At 41.2% G+C, this 15,928-nt stretch overlaps 1 protein-coding gene across 1 annotated transcript in view; it reads right to left on the reverse strand.

Moving 5' to 3' along the window:
• Positions 1 to 11,439, reverse strand: part of shisal1b (shisa like 1b) — a 65,907-nt gene extending 54,468 nt beyond the window's left edge. The window contains exon 1 of the mRNA XM_020455743.2: positions 11,122 to 11,439. The gene's annotated coding sequence lies outside the window, so the exon portion shown is untranslated. The remainder of the gene's footprint in view (positions 1 to 11,121) is intronic.
• Between the last annotated feature and the right edge of the window lie 4,489 nt (positions 11,440 to 15,928).

Genomic DNA, 15,928 nt, shown 5'->3' on the forward strand with positions numbered 1-15,928 from the left:
GTTGCATTTTTTTTAATGACATCTTGAGTGAGACCAGGAGTTCTAACTTCAGACACATGAAATGGTTCAAAATGGGAACACTTTGCCTTCCTGGCACTAGGGCTGCTGAATCAAATGCACCTACCATCAACAGAGCGAAACAAATACAAAAAATAGGAATGCAAGGCTTTATCATTGGATTTTTTTTTTTTACATAAATCTTTGGTGATACACTAGGAATGTACAATTTAAAATCTACAATACAACAATATTACAATGTGTGTGTGTCAATGTGTTTGGCTCTTCACAGTCTACGTTGTGCTATGAGGTGTTTTATCTGGGGGGGTTATCCGATTTTACTGCTCGCCTGAGTTACTTGATGTGGAATACTTATTTTCCACCATAATTTGCAAATAAATTCATTAAAAATCCTACAATTTGATTTTCTAGATTTTTTTTCTCATTTTGTCCGTCATAGTTGAAGTACCTATGATGAAAATTACAGGCCTCTCTCATCTTTTTAAGTGGGAGAACTTGCACAATTGGTGGCTGACTATATCATTTTTTTGCCCCACTGTATGTGTAGTTTGGATCAAGACATTTTGCCAATGGTAGGAGCTAGATCATTGGCATGCTGATTCAATGCCAATCACAGACTAATTGCTCTCTCGGTCTGATAGTGTTATTATGCAGAGGCTTCAATAGTACTAATATTAGCACAGTTTTTATTTGCCATCTAGCAAAGTACAGCCATTATTGTAATGGAAATATTGTTTATCAATAGGTCAATACTTCCATAGCCAGGTAGTATATATAGCATTTCAAATTGATGTGATGTTTCCCCACATTTATGCTGACCCAAAGATGCACTTCTATACACAGAGTGACAGCACACAAGCACACAGCACATTCGTATTCAAAACAGCCAGTGGGTGAAAATGTCTCTGAATTTCAACATCATGTTCTTTATTTTTTTATTCCTGCTTTTAAATTCAGGTTTATATACACAACACTAGAGACACAATGCCCTTCTGTCGGTTGACTTATCCCAAAAAACACCATCCACTAATAATGTTCATGTGAATACTGCTGGAATGACATCGTTGTAAAGGGAAAGTACAAACAAAACAACACTTTTGACAATTCGGTATAATGAACAAAGTGTTGTTTTATTGGGAGTAAACAACAACAGAGAACAGCTTCCAATGTGCTTTGTTTTATCCATTGAGCAGAAACAGTTGTGCAGTGAACAGGGGGCATAAAGCTTCATGTAGTCCTATCAGACATTACACTTGACAGTGTAACAGCTGGCATAGTGCCTCTGGCGTCTAATGATTACAGCTTTTGTATATGGGGCCCTGTGGGGCCTCAACCCAAGCAGATACATACAATACCGCTGATGAGCGATCAGATGAGTTGAGAGTATATTCCACATGAACTCCTGTTAGGCTCCTGCTAGAGATATTAATCTGTTGAGTGGAATTGGATAAGGGGGAGCATCAAAAGCAAAGCCAGAGTCTTATCAAGGAACCAACCGGCTGCTGACTGTATGAGACTGAGGCTGTCTGCCTGCCTCTGTCAGTCAGAGTGAAAGAGAGAGAGACTCAGCCCAGAGATGGGGAACTCCATATGAACTCAATGCAGAAATAGATAACTTTATAACTAGATAAGGCTGATGAATATTCAGTATATTAAGAACCATGATGAGTTCAATGAGTTTGGAAACAGACATCTGCATGTACTAACCATTTAAAGCCGTTGTGCATTCCTAGAATTAGTGGTGACTCGAGAAACCCTGGAGTTCCTAGTCAATGGTTCAAGTTTGCACCTTTGGTTAGTTGAGGGGTTCTTGGGGGAACAGGTTCCTGGAGGAAACCTGGAGTGGATGTGTGGCTTAGTAGGGGGTGTGGCTTTAAGATAGATATTTTTTGGCTACCCGTTAGATTAAATGTTATTCCTGTTCTGTTCTGTTCTGTTTTATTGTCATCACATGTTTAGGTTGAACACTGACAGTTTTGTACCTTCAATGAGGCTAACAAAGGTGTATAAACCCCTTCAAGAGCCTATGCAAATCCCAAAGTTTAAATAGTTACCACTTTATTAAAGTATGTAATCAGCAAAATGAATATTAAATATTGCAGTGTACAAACTTAAAACAATGAACAGGAATGACATTTACGCTAAAGGGTGACCAAAAACGAACTCTCTGAAAAGCCAGGTCAACAGGTCAACTCTACAATTGAATAGGGCTATATCAACACAGACAGGTTATCAACACAGACAGGTTATCAACACCACAGGTCTACCACAACATAAACACAGATAGCACGACATCTATAAAGAAACCATTGAGATAATTCGCTAAGAAAAGACAGGGAACGACTTAAAACCAACAACATGCACTCTTAGAAGTGCTGGAATCTGGGTACTACCTCCTAAACTTGGGGAAGGGTTAAAGAGTTGGGCCAGTAGCCGAAAGGTTGCTAGATCGAATCCCTGAGCTGACAAGTTAAAAATCTGTCGTTCTGCCCCTGAACAAGGCAGATAACGAACAAGACTCTTGATTAATGAGAACATTCTTGGCAAATGCTTTCGCTTTCGTTCGTCTTGCGCCGGTCCAAGAATTTCACCTCTAGCGACACAATACGAATTTGTTCTTAACTGACTTGTCTAGTTAAATAAAAAATGTAATAAAAAAATGATCAGGTAACCTATTGAAATATTGAGTGCTTAGGGTTAGAGGGTCTACATCAGAAGGTAATGGTTTTTTGTAGGAGGAAGGTATGTGATATGTGCAATTAAACTTGGAATGTACTGAGTGTAGCGATCACATGCGACAGGCACTGATAAGGGGAGAGAGCCATGGATTAGTGATCATGGGGGTCGAGATCAGGTCAGGTCACGTTAAGGGAGAAAGAAAAGTTTATGGCCTGTATCACTTAGGGCCCTGCCTAGCAGTAAAGATACAATGTTTGTACAGATGTGTAGGAGGAGACTCAGCTTAGGAGGAAGGGTTAAATATCAGTGCTTGCGTGAAGCACAAGTTCTTTGTCTAATGCAGCTGTATTGATCCTCTGGGAAGAATACATTTGGTTGAGCTTTCATAGCGTCCGTTGAGTTTTAACTCTGAAAATCAGAACCTAACAGAAGTAAAGGTGCCTGGAAGAACCTTTTGGGCTAATCTTCCTGGGGTACAGCAAAATGAATTAAGGAAGTTTATACAATTTAAAAAACATTACAATACATTCACAGATTTCACAACACACTGTGTGCCCTCAGGGGCCTACTCCACCACGACCACATATCTACAGTACAAAATCCTTGTGTACATGTGTGTATAGTGCATATGTTATTGTGTGTGTGTGTGTGTGTGTGTGTGTATGCATGTGTCTGTGGCTATGTTTGTGTTTCTTCACTGTCCTTCTGTTCCATAAGGTGTATTTTTATGTGTTTTTTAACTTGCATCAGTTACTTGATGTGGAATAGAGTTCCATGTAGTCATGGTACTGTGCGCCTCCCATAGTATGTTCTGGACTTGGGGACTGCGATGAGACCTCTGGTGGCATGTCTTGTTTGGTATACACTAGTTCAAACAAAGAGCTCGGTGCATTAAACATGTCAATACCTCTCATAAATACAAGTAGTGATGAAGTCAATCTCTCCTCCACTTTGAGCCAGGAGAGATTGACATGCATATTATGAATATTAGCTCTCTGTGTACATCCAAGGGCCAGCTGTGCTGCCCTGCAAAAAAAAAGAAAAAAAAGAACCTTTTGTGGCACCTGTATTAGTGTGGTCACCACACGACTGAACAGTAGTCAAGGTGCGACAAAACTAGGGCCTGTAGGACCTGCCTTGTTCATAGTGCTGTTAAGAAGATAGAGCAGAGCTTTATTATGGACATACTTCTCCCCATCTTCTGTTGTATCAGTATGTTTTGATCACTGTTATTCCAAGCAGTTTAGTCACCTCAACTTGCTCAATTTCCAAATTTTTTATTGCAAGTTTTAATTTGTCCCAAATACAATGCTTTGAGTTTTAGAAATATTTAGGACTAACTTATTCCTTGGCACCCACTCTGAAACAAACTGCAACTTTTTGTTAAGTATTGCAGTCCTTTCAGTCACTGTAGTAGCTGACATGTATAGTGTTGGGTCACGTGGACACACTAGTAAAGATTAGTAAAGATTTTTTTTAAACTAATGGGCCTAGACAGCTGCCTTGGGGAATTCCTGATTCTACCTGGATTATGCTGGAGAGGCTTCCATTAAAGAACACTCTCTAAGAGTTGGTAACAGGCTGATTTGTCTCCTATTTGAACCAGTAAAGGGAGCTTTACCATTCTTAGATAGTGGAATTACTTTTGCTTCCCTCCAAGTCATGGGGCACACACTTTCTAGTAGGCTTAAATTGAAAATATGGCAACGAGGAGTGGCAATATCGTCCACTATTATCCTCAGTAATTTTCCATCCGAAGTTGTCAGGCCCACGGTGGCTTGTCTTGGTTGATAGACAACAATACTTTTTTCACCTCTTCCACACTCACTCTACGGAATTCAAAATTACAATGCTTGTCTTTCATAATATGGTCAGATATACTTAGATGTGTAGTGTCAGTGTTTGTTGCTGGCATGTTATGCCTAAATTTGCTAATCTGGCCAATATCAGTTGGTTTTGTGACGAATGAGCCATCTGATTCAATGAATGATGGAACTGAGTTAGCTTTTTTTCCCAAAATTTAATTTAAGGTGCTCCAAAGATTTTTACTATCATTCTTTATGTCATTTATCTTTGTTTCATAGTGTAGTTTCTTCTTCTTTTATTCAGTTTAGTCACGTGATTTCTCAATTTGCAATATGTTTGCCAATCGATTATGCAGCCAGACTTATTTACCATACCTTTTGCCTTATCCCTCTCAACCATAACATTTTTCAATTTCTCATCAGTACTCATCAGATTTAACCGTTTTTACAGACATTTTCTTAAAAGGTGCACGGTTATTTGTAACTGGAATAAGCAATTTCATAAATGTGTTAAGTGCAGTGTCTGTTCCTCATAACACACCCCTGACCAACATATATTATTTACAGTTGAAGTCAGAAGTTTACATACACTTAAGTTGGAGTCATTAAAACTCGTTTTTCAACCACTCCACAAATGTCTATAGTTTTGGCATGTCGGTTAGGACATCGACTTTGTGCATGACACAAGTAATTTTTCCAACAATTGTTTACAGACAGATTATTTCACTTATAATTCACTGTATCACAATTCCAGTTGGTCAGAAGTTTACATACACTAAGTTGACTGTGCCTTTAAACAGCTTGGAAAGTTTGAAGCTTCTGATAGGCTAATTGACATAATTTGAGTCAATTGGAGGTGTATCTGTGGATGTATTTCAATACCTGCCTTCAAACTCAGTACCTCTTTGCTTGACATCATGGGAATATCAAAAGAAATCAGCCATGACCTCAGAAAAAAAATTGTAGACCTCCACAAGTCTGGTTCATGATTGGGAGCAATTTCCAAAGGCCTGAAGGTACCATGTTCGACTGTACAAACGATAGTATGCAAGTATAAACACCATGGGACCACGTAGCCATCATACTGCTCAGGAAGGAGATGTGTTCTGTCTCCTAGAGATGAAGGTACCTTGGTGTGAAAAGTGCAAATCAATGGAGGAAACAGGTACAAAAGTATCTATATCCACAGTAAAACGAGTCCTATATCGACATAAGCTGAAAGGCCGCTCAGCAAAGAAGAAGCCACAGTTCCAAAACCGCCATAAAAAAGCCAGACTATAGTTTGCGATTGCACATGGGGACAAAGATCATACTTTTTGGAGAAATGCCGAAGAACACGATCCCAACCGTGAAGCATGGGGGTGGCAGCATCATGTTGTGGGGGTGCTTTGCTGCAGAAGGGACTGGTGCACTTCACAAAATAGATGGCAACATGAGGTAGGAAAATGATGTGGATATATTGAAGCAACATCTCAATCAGTCAGGAAGTTAAAGCTTGGTTGCAAATGGGTCTTCCAAATGGACAATAACCCCAAGCATACTTCCAAAGTTGTGGCAAAATGGCTTAACTTCTTGGATATAGGGGGCGCTCTTTTAATTTATGGATAAAAAAACGTGCCCGTTTTAAGCGCAATATTTTGTCACGAAAAGATGCTCGACTATGCATATAATTGGCAGCTTTGGAAAGAAAACACTCTAAGGTTTCCAAAACTGCAAAGATATTATCTGTGAGTGCCACAGAACTCATGCTACAGGCGAAACCAAGATGATACTTCAACCAGGAAATGGGCAGAATTTTCGAAGCTCTGTTTTCTATTGTCTCCTTATATGGCTGTGAATGCGCCGGGAATGAGCCTGCCCTTCCTATCGTTTCTCCAAGGTGTCTGCAGCATTGTGACGTATTTGTAGGCATATCATTGGAAGATTGGCCATAAGAGACTACATTTTCCAGGGGTCTGCCCGGTGTCCTTTGTCTAAATTGGTGCGTAATCTACAAGCTGCACGCAGTCATCCAGTGATTGAGAGGAGAGAGAAGGCTTTCAACGAACGATATATCATGAAGAGATATGTGAAAAACACCTTGAGGATTGATTCTAAACAACGTTTACCATGTTTCAGTCGATATTATGGAGTTAATTTGGAAAAAAGTTTGCCGTTTTGAAGACTGAATTTCCTTTTTTTTTTGGTAGCCAAACGTGACGCACCAAACGGAGCAATTTCTCCTAAACAAATCATCTTTCAGGAAAAACGGAGCATTTGCTATCTAACTGAGAGTCTACTCATTGAAAACATCTGAAGTTCTTCAAAGGTAAAGATTTTATTTGAATGATTTTCTGGTTTTTGTGAAAATGTTGCCTGCTAATGCTAACGCTAAATGCTACGCTAGGTGCGCTAGCTGTTACACAAATGCTTGTTTTGCTATGGTTGAGAAGCATATTTCGAAAATCTAAGATGACAGTGTTGTTAACAAAAGGCTAAGCTTAAGAGCTAGCATATTAATTTCATTTCATTTGCGATTTTCATGAATAGTTAACGTTGCGTTATGGTAATGAGCTTGAGGCTGTATTCACGATCCCGGATCCGGGATGGCTCGACGCAAGAAGTTAAGGACAACAAAGTCAAGGTATTGGAGTGGCCATCACAAAGCCCATACAAAAACTTGTGGGCATGTGCGAGCAAGGAGGCCTACAAACCTTTTCAGTTACACCAGTTCTGTCAGGAGGAATGGGCCAAAATTCACCAAATTTATTGTGGAAAGCATGTGGAAGGCTACCCGAAACGTTTTACCCAAGTTAAACAATTTAAAGGCAATGCTACCAAATACTAATTGAGTGTATGTAAACTTCTGACCCACTGGAAATGTGATGAAAGAAATAAAAGCTGAAATAAATAATTATCTTTACTGTTATTCTGACATTTCACATTCTTAAAATAAAGTTGTGATCCTAACTGACCTAAGACAGGGAATTTTTACTAGGATTATACACAATATTAGAACCAGACTTCAGAACTTTGGTTTTCCTAGATATGGCTACTATTTTGTGATCTCTGATGGATCTGGATACTGTTTTCAAGCTAATTTCTGCAGCATTAGTAAAGGTGTGATCAGTACAAGGTGATGATTTCTTTCCTGTGCTGTTTGAACTACCCTGGTAGGTTGACTGATAACCTGAACCAGGTTGCAAGCACTACTTACAGTTTGAAGCTTTTTCTTGAGTGGGCTTGATGAAAGCCAGTCAGTATTTAAATCACCCAGAAAATATACCTCTTTGTTGATTTCACATACATTATCAAGCATTTTACATGTTATCTAGATACTGACTCTTAGAACTTGGTGGTCTATAGCAGCTTCCCACCAGAATGGGCTTTAGGTGAGGGAAATGAACTTGTAGCCATATTACTTCAACAGTATTTAACATGAGATCCTCACTAATCACAGGAATGTGGTTCTGAATATAAACAGCAACACCTCCATCATTGGCATTTCTATATTTTCTGTAAATGTTATAACCTTGTATTGCTACCACTGTATCATCAAATGTATTACCTAAGTGAGTTTCAGAGAGAGTCAGAATATGAATGTCATCTGTTACTAGCAAATTATTGATTTCATGACCGTTGTTTCATATATTAATGTGGGCTATTTTGAGCACTTTTCTACTGAGATGCTTACTTATTTTTATTGCTTTCCTGGGAAGCTTAGCAGAAGTAGATATGCTCATGTTATTTATGTTAGTGCAGGGTGAGCTGCACACAGTGGACAGTATACCTCTGGTTCAAAGGCACATGATTACTGCATACAATAGTTGTAGGATCAGCAGAGGCATTCAGGACAGTTAGAGGGACATAAATTAGGTTATTTACCATCGCCTCTTGTGTAATGTACATTTGCTGAAGCATTATGCCAACACTGCGTCACAATGGAAGGGATTAGCTGAGCTGGGCTTGAGTCATTGATAAGCCAATTTCTCAACGCGGCCTTATAATGCTGTGAAAGGATTCAGGAACCCAAATGATTTGAGTGGATCCCATCCTCCTTATAAAGTGTGTTTTGTTTCCAAAAAATATCGAAATTATCAACAAAAGTTACACCCATTGAGCTGCAACAATCAAGCCAGTTGTAAAGAGAAAGAATCCTGCTAAAGTGTTCAATGCCACGATTCAGAGAGGGCACAGGGCCAGATATGATGGGTATTTTGTTAGTGTCTAGCAGAGAGTCAATCAGCTCTTTAAAATCCAGTTTCAACTGTTCAGAGCTGCCCTTCATAACATCATTAAAACCCACATGGACAACGATAGAATCAATTTCCATGTCCTATCATAGTACATTTGGGAGCAGCTTTGTAATATCATTTACTCAAACTCCGGGGTAGGGCATTGTTTTTGCTCCAGGAACGGTCACATTTCTTACCATGGAGCTGCCCAAAATCACGGCTGGTGAGAATGTCAAGGAAATCCGCCCACTCTCATGCTTCATAGGATTTGGAGAACCCTTTATGGATGGGTGAGAGGCAGGATAACTTGAGCCCATTGCTCCCGGCGCCTGGTGAAGGCCTCTGACAGATGGAAAAGCCCCGCTTGATCCAGAGCAGGGACGATGTTGACTTAGAAATCGTAGTAGTAGGCACTGCAGACACAGGCACCCTCAGCGACAAAGGTGCAGACAGATCAGGCTCCAGGGCGGCGAAACTATTTGTTGTTTGTATCCACTTCGGGCTACTTGTTGGGAGTGTAGACTGCTTTATGGGAGGCCGCTGTGCTCCTTTGTTTACGCTATCAGATGGGGGAGCTCCGGGCAACACCGGCCAGTCGGATAACGACAAATGACAAGGCGGAGATGCATCCAACAAGAATGAACGCCGTCCAGGCACCTGGGTAGAAAATGTAATCATTCCACTCTGCGTTTTCCCCAGTTTCTTAAGTAGGCTGGCGACCTGGGACAAGAAATAGCGGTCCTAGCTGTTAAAAGCTAACCGTGCCACGGAATTCAGTATTCGGTATTTGTATTTAATGATTAGCGGTTTTGTTTTAATAATAAAAAAATAACACACCATGTGTTTTCCAGGATACAATACTCAGCTGCGTACTCCGTTGACATATTAATGAAACGTCTTGACTGCGGTTAGGTATGCAATGACTAACATGACAAGAGGAACTGATGATGATTCCATTAATTCCATTCCAGCCATTACAACGAGCCCGTCCTCCTATAGCTCGTCCCACCAGCCTCCACTGGGCTGAATACCCCCTCAGATAATGTCCTCAGGGCTGTCCTCTTACAGGGCCCTGCAGAACAGAACAGTGTGTGTCTGACACAGTGACAAGGTCACATACAGTACTTTAGTTGTGGAGATAATGGCTAATGGTCAGAATTGGTTTAGTCACATGGAGATGACTGCCATTAGCAGTCCAAAACATATGTATGTACACACACATGGTGGGAAAGGTGTGCTGACAATAAGAGAGAATAAACTATGTACACTAGGAGTCTATAATGACTGTGCTGTTGCACCTCCACCATGTGTTCACACTAAGAAATACTGTCCCGTGTTCCAACTTGAGTGTGTGTGATCCTGTATATCCTGTCCCTTGTTAAAATGAAATGAGTACATTCAAAATAACATAGACCTGTTAATTGACTCCCTTTCCCTATGTCAGAAAACAGTGTTCTCAGAGAAGGACCCACAGGCGAGCTGCAGTGTAAAGCCACTCTGCAAGCATGCGTAAAATGCATTCCTCAAATGCATTGTTGTGAGAGAGAATATGCTACATGCTCTCAGTGCCCTGCCTGAATCCTTTCCTACTTTGCCGTCATTCGAAGTGAAGGCTCAGCACTGTGTGTTGGTGTGCATTAGCTCTAATGGACTCATTACCTTAAAACACTCCGAAGCGACACAGTGTCACCCACATATGCAGACGCTGGCACAGATGCATACACACGCAGACCCACACAAGATGCCTCTGGCCACTTTTAATAACTCCAACAAAAATTGGCAACGGAAGCCCATAAGCTTTTTAAGTCCTTTCGCCACACACGAGTGTGAATTCTCATCATTAGTCAGTGAGAAGACGGCTTTATGTGATGTACAAATGGATTCTCACTCTCCTCTCTAAATCCTCTCATGTGCCTCCAAGCTCCCCCACGCGCCTGTTTCCAAGTTACCCACCAACAGCCACTGCCAATCGGCCTTAATTGCCTCACATTTAAAGGGGGAGCGTAGAGACACAGAGCTAGCTAGCCACCCTCGCGTCTCTTACACTGAGCTTACTCTGCTGCCATGGAAGAGAAAACACTCCACCTGGATGTCAGAGAACGAGAGAGAAACAGAGAGCACACCATGTACCCAACCCAGAGTGAAACTTCACTCCTCCCAACAAAAGAGGCAGGCATCCCTCAATGATGTGAAACCAGTGTATTATCATAGCTGTATCGAACAAAGCCATGCAAGTTACGCCTCTGTCTGTGTCCTCCTGCAGGACGATGAAAAGGACAATGTAAGGATGTAAATATAAACTTTGAAATGCCTTGCTAAGGTCCACAAAAACAAGTCCACACAGAGCAAAAAGAGAGAAAGAAAGAGGGAACTCCTAGTGATTAAGACCAGCGTTCTCTACTCACCCTTGTTGAGCCTGTAAAAGAGGGGGGGTCTCCTGTTTCTCCGTGCAGTCAATTACTCCCCTGTTGCTTCTTGTGCACTCTTCCTTTGTTGCAGCTTAACACAAACGCATCCTCATCCCAAATGAATTGATCTAAATCAATAGCTCTCGAGGGAGAGAGGAGGGAAGGAAACGCAGAAGAAGAAAAGAGCACTCTCCCCAAGTCCTCTGCACTGTATCCAAGCGGTTAGAGCTCAGCAAGAGTGTGAGTGAGAGAGAGAAGGAGAGAGCTAGAGAGTTGAAGTGAGTGAGGGAGTGAGAGAGAGAGAGGAGAGAGCCAGAGAGTTGAAGCGAGTGAGAGAGAGAGGAGAGAGAGCCAGAGAGTTGAAGCGAGTGAGGGAGTGAGAGAGAGAAAGAGAGAGCCAGAGAGTTGAAGCGAGTGAGGGAGTGAGAGAGGAGGGTAGCTAGTGTGTATGCACTAGAGTGTGCACTAGAATAGAGCAGAAGCCACAGGATCAGCTGCTGTTACAAGCACTAGAGTAGAGCAGAAGCCACAGGATCAGCTGCTGTTACACAAACAAGGGATTCTCTGCTCTCCCTGCTCTCCGGGGGAAAGACTTCTGCTCAGTAACTTTGCTGAAGATCCCTTTGTGTGAATATGACCTTCTCCTTCTCTTTCTCCTTAACATCTCTCTCTCTCTCTCTCTACTCCTCCTTCTCCTCCATCCTCCCTCAGTTAATTTGCATCCCAGAGAGTTATAATCTAATCTCCGCCCCTATCACCACCCTCACTGTCTGTCCAGGGGTCATTGCATGATCATGGACACGCACATGGAAATATAGTATTTAAATGTGAGTATTTATTGGGATCTGAGAATTGAATCATGCAAACGTGCTATCACACGCGTGTAAGTACATGCGCACACACACGCATGCACACACATGTACACAAGCACACATAAAACACAAAAGAAAGTGATGGATCTCTACAGTCCTCAACTTGAAAGGACCTTGCTGTGTGAGTAACTAGGCAAAGGACAGGGTCAGTGTAAATAGCACTCTGTCATTTCTCCTACAGGTCTGTGATTCATGATGTGACGCATGTACTCTGTAACAGTATAGGGGCGTTAAGTGCTTCTCTCCCCAGGAGAGTTACTACTGTCCAGGCTGTATCCCATCCGCCCGTTTGGTCCAGGGTCTTCCGGGTTTGGCTGGGGTAAGCCGTCATTGTAAATTAGAATTTGTTCTTAACTGACTTGCCTAGTTAAAGAAAGTTAAATAAAATAATTAATAAAATACTGTAAAGCTCAGCACCATGTTATAGAATGCACATAAAGCCCCCTGCCAATCATATTAGTGGAAGGTGCTTTAGATGGCACCCAACAGTCATGCTTGTAAATATACAGTATGTTGATTAACTGTCATAATTCCCCCTTTGCCACAAACACAGCACCTGAAGATAAAGTGAAAGGGGACCTGTTCAAATGGAAAAAAGGAAAGATGGGAACATTTGGCGTTGCTGTCGTCTTGATGTGTGCATAACGGTTTGGTGTGTGGGCGGCACCAGCACGCTGACTGAGAGATGAAACGCTCCCATGGAGCCAGCGAGGATCATGGGTATTGTCCTGTCTTGGCTGCTGTTGACGCTCCAGCAGACCTGAAAATGTGCATCAGAGGTTTACAAATAAGTAATAAGTGTCAGTCAGAGACAGGTGAGAGGCAAGACCAGACTAGAGCTGCCTATAGGGAGCCCTGTAGCTGACTCAGGGAATGGAGGCTACTGTATTGTGCAGTATGCTGTCCAGCCAACAGGAAATACTGGAGAGGAAATACTGGGGATGTTTTGAGAAAAAGTTATAGTATATTGTTGCTGGTGTATTGTTACTCAGCCATGAGAGAGAAAGTATTTCTCATCGGTCATAACCGGTCTTTTCACCCTTATGGTTCCAGTGCTTGTCCTTTGTAGAGTGGCAATTGTCATTGCTGGGAAGTATTTGTGCCGCCTAAGAGTGAGATACAACTACACAGTCTGAAACCTCCAGCAACAAAGAGTGCAGAAATACAGTCTGGTGCTACGTGATACATTTCTGTGAAAAAGTATTTGCCTCCTTTTTAATTTTCTCTACTTTTGCATATTTTTAATAAGGACTGTACTGTATTGTACCCGCACTGTATTGTCCCTCTAGTCAATGCAAATGTAATCGAAAATCTAATCAAACACTTCATGAGAGCCCATGAGCTCATGTTGCGCAACATTTCTATAGGCGATGCAATTGCGTGAGAAAACAGAGTGATGGCTTCTATTAAACAGAGGAGGATCCCATCAGCTTTCTATAGGTGAGGCCTACTACATTTATTTCTCATCTTTCCTAATATTAAGCACATCTCTTTAAAATAGAAATATGGCCTACCTCAATGGCATGAAAATGAGCCACACGAAAAGCGTCGTCCCTTCGCTATTTAACTGCATAGATGACATGTGTGATTATTTTTTTCTGCCCCTGTTTCGAGACAGGTGCATGATAATGGTCCATTCTACATCAAAACAAATTTCACACATCTATTATTTAGCATATGTAAAGACAAGATTAAATTAAGAACAGTTTGATGGGTGACAATATTAGCACATCACTTGTGAATGATATTTTATCACTTGTGAATGATGCTCAGCGTGAGGCAAGAAACAATGCCTTTTTTGCTACTTTTAGTAGTTGCACACCTCATGTAGCCTGACCCATAGGGCTATGTGTGTTGATAAGGTTTGGATAACAACAAGCCCAGTTTAAGGCAAACAGGCATGCTTTTTTTGTGTGACTTTTTCAAATCATAGTTGCACACCTTATAGCCTACTGCCATGTGTGCATTGTTGTGCTTACAATGTGAAGAAATAGACTTATGCTTTCTCAACATTTGGAGCTAAACGTTCTCATCTGTTGAGTCAAGCTCATTGCTTAAGAAAACATACATTTTTTGATGCCAGTGGTTGTATTTATTTGGGATCTATCGCATCCCACAACTGTCCCAGACTATGTTTAGAATGTTATTTCTCGCACAGTGTAACGATATTGGTAGGTGGAAGAAGGTGAAGAGGACCAAGGTGCAGCGTGGTACGTGTTCATGGTAAATTTAATAAAGAAACTGAACACTAGAACAAAAATAACAAGCGGAAACAAACTAAACAGTTCTGTCTGGTGCAGAACCGCAAAGACAGAAAACAACTACCCACACCAATTGTGGGAAAACAGGCTGCCTAAGTATGGTTCTCAATCAGAGACAACGATAACCAGCTGCCTCTGATTGGGAACCATACCAGGCCTAAACATAGAAACACAACACCTAGACATACAAAATAGAATACCCACCCACATCACACCCTGACCAAACTAAAAATAGAAACATACAAAGCAATCTACGGTCAGGGCGTGACACACAGGATAGAATAGGTACGTTTTTAACTATGTGGGATAGTAGATATAGTGCTTTTGCTGTTTGTTAGGCCTACTCATCTTGTTGGCTGATGAAAAGCAAATGTGGACAGTTCTTCGAACATCTTCAAAATGCGCCTTGGAATTGGATAAAGACAATGTGCAGTTGCGTCCCGGATGTGGTGGTCTTCACTTGCACCTGTGAGAAAGACCCAATCATATGAATGGGCGCCATGTGATTGAGGCGCTTTGGCATGCAGCCGGGAGAATGGATAATATAAAATAATGCCCATGGAATTCTAAGCAAATCTTGTCTGCTAAATAAACTAGTGTAGCCCACAGCCATAGCAAGATCAGGGCCTAACATAAGGACAACTCAGAGTATGCTATTTTGTGTAAATACACTACATTTTCTTCATATCATGTTTCTTTAGACCTGTCTAAAATGAATAATGGATTTATTGTGATGGTGTAGGCTATATTACATGGATTTATTAGACTTTTTAAAAATGTGGATGTTTGGAAGCCAGGAGATGCTAAATGTGTTTATGTTAATTAACAGTCAATTCCCATGAGACCAGCAGTTATTTGCTTGACAATTACCGATTGATAAAATTTCATGACCACCACATGTCACGTCCTGACCATAGAAAGCCTTTATTTTCTATGGTAAGGTAGGTCAGGGCGTGACTAGGGGGTTAGCCTAGTTTATATTTTCTATGTGGGGTTCTAGTTTTGTTTTCTATGTTGGTGATTGGTATGATTCCCAATTATGGAGGCAGCTGGTAATCATTGTCTCTAATTGGGAATCATATTTAGGCCTTTTTCCACCTGTGTTTTATGGGATATTGTTTTGAGTTAGTGCACATAGCACCTCTTTAGTCACAGCTCGTTGTTCTATTGTTTATTGTTTGTTTTGCTAACTTTTCACTTTATTATAAATGATGTGGAAACCATATCACATTGCGCCTTGGTCCGTCTCTACAAACGAACGTGACACCACAGCCCTATCTTCAATCAAAACCTAATATTAGATCAAGAGAACCTGAGTGAACAAATAACACCACAATGACATACTTATTTATTTCACCCACTTGCCCCTGTGTGAAAAAGTATTTGCCCCCTTACACTCAATAACTGGTTGTGCCACTTTTAGATGAAATGACTCCAACCTTTGCTTCCTGTAGTTGTTGATCAGTCTCTCACACCACTGTGGAGGAATTTTGGCCCACTCTTCCATGCAGAACTGCTCGTTTCAAGTCCTGCCACAACATCTCAATTGAGATTAGGTCTGAACTTTGACTAGGCCACTCCAAAACTTCAGATTTGTTGCTTTCTAGACATTTTCATGTAGACTTGAATGTGTGTTTTGGATCATCTTGGTGCATGACCAAGCTGCGCTCC

This window comes from Oncorhynchus kisutch, linkage group LG22 (assembly GCF_002021735.2).
Source record: "Oncorhynchus kisutch isolate 150728-3 linkage group LG22, Okis_V2, whole genome shotgun sequence".
Classification (NCBI taxonomy): Eukaryota; Metazoa; Chordata; class Actinopteri; order Salmoniformes; family Salmonidae; genus Oncorhynchus; species Oncorhynchus kisutch.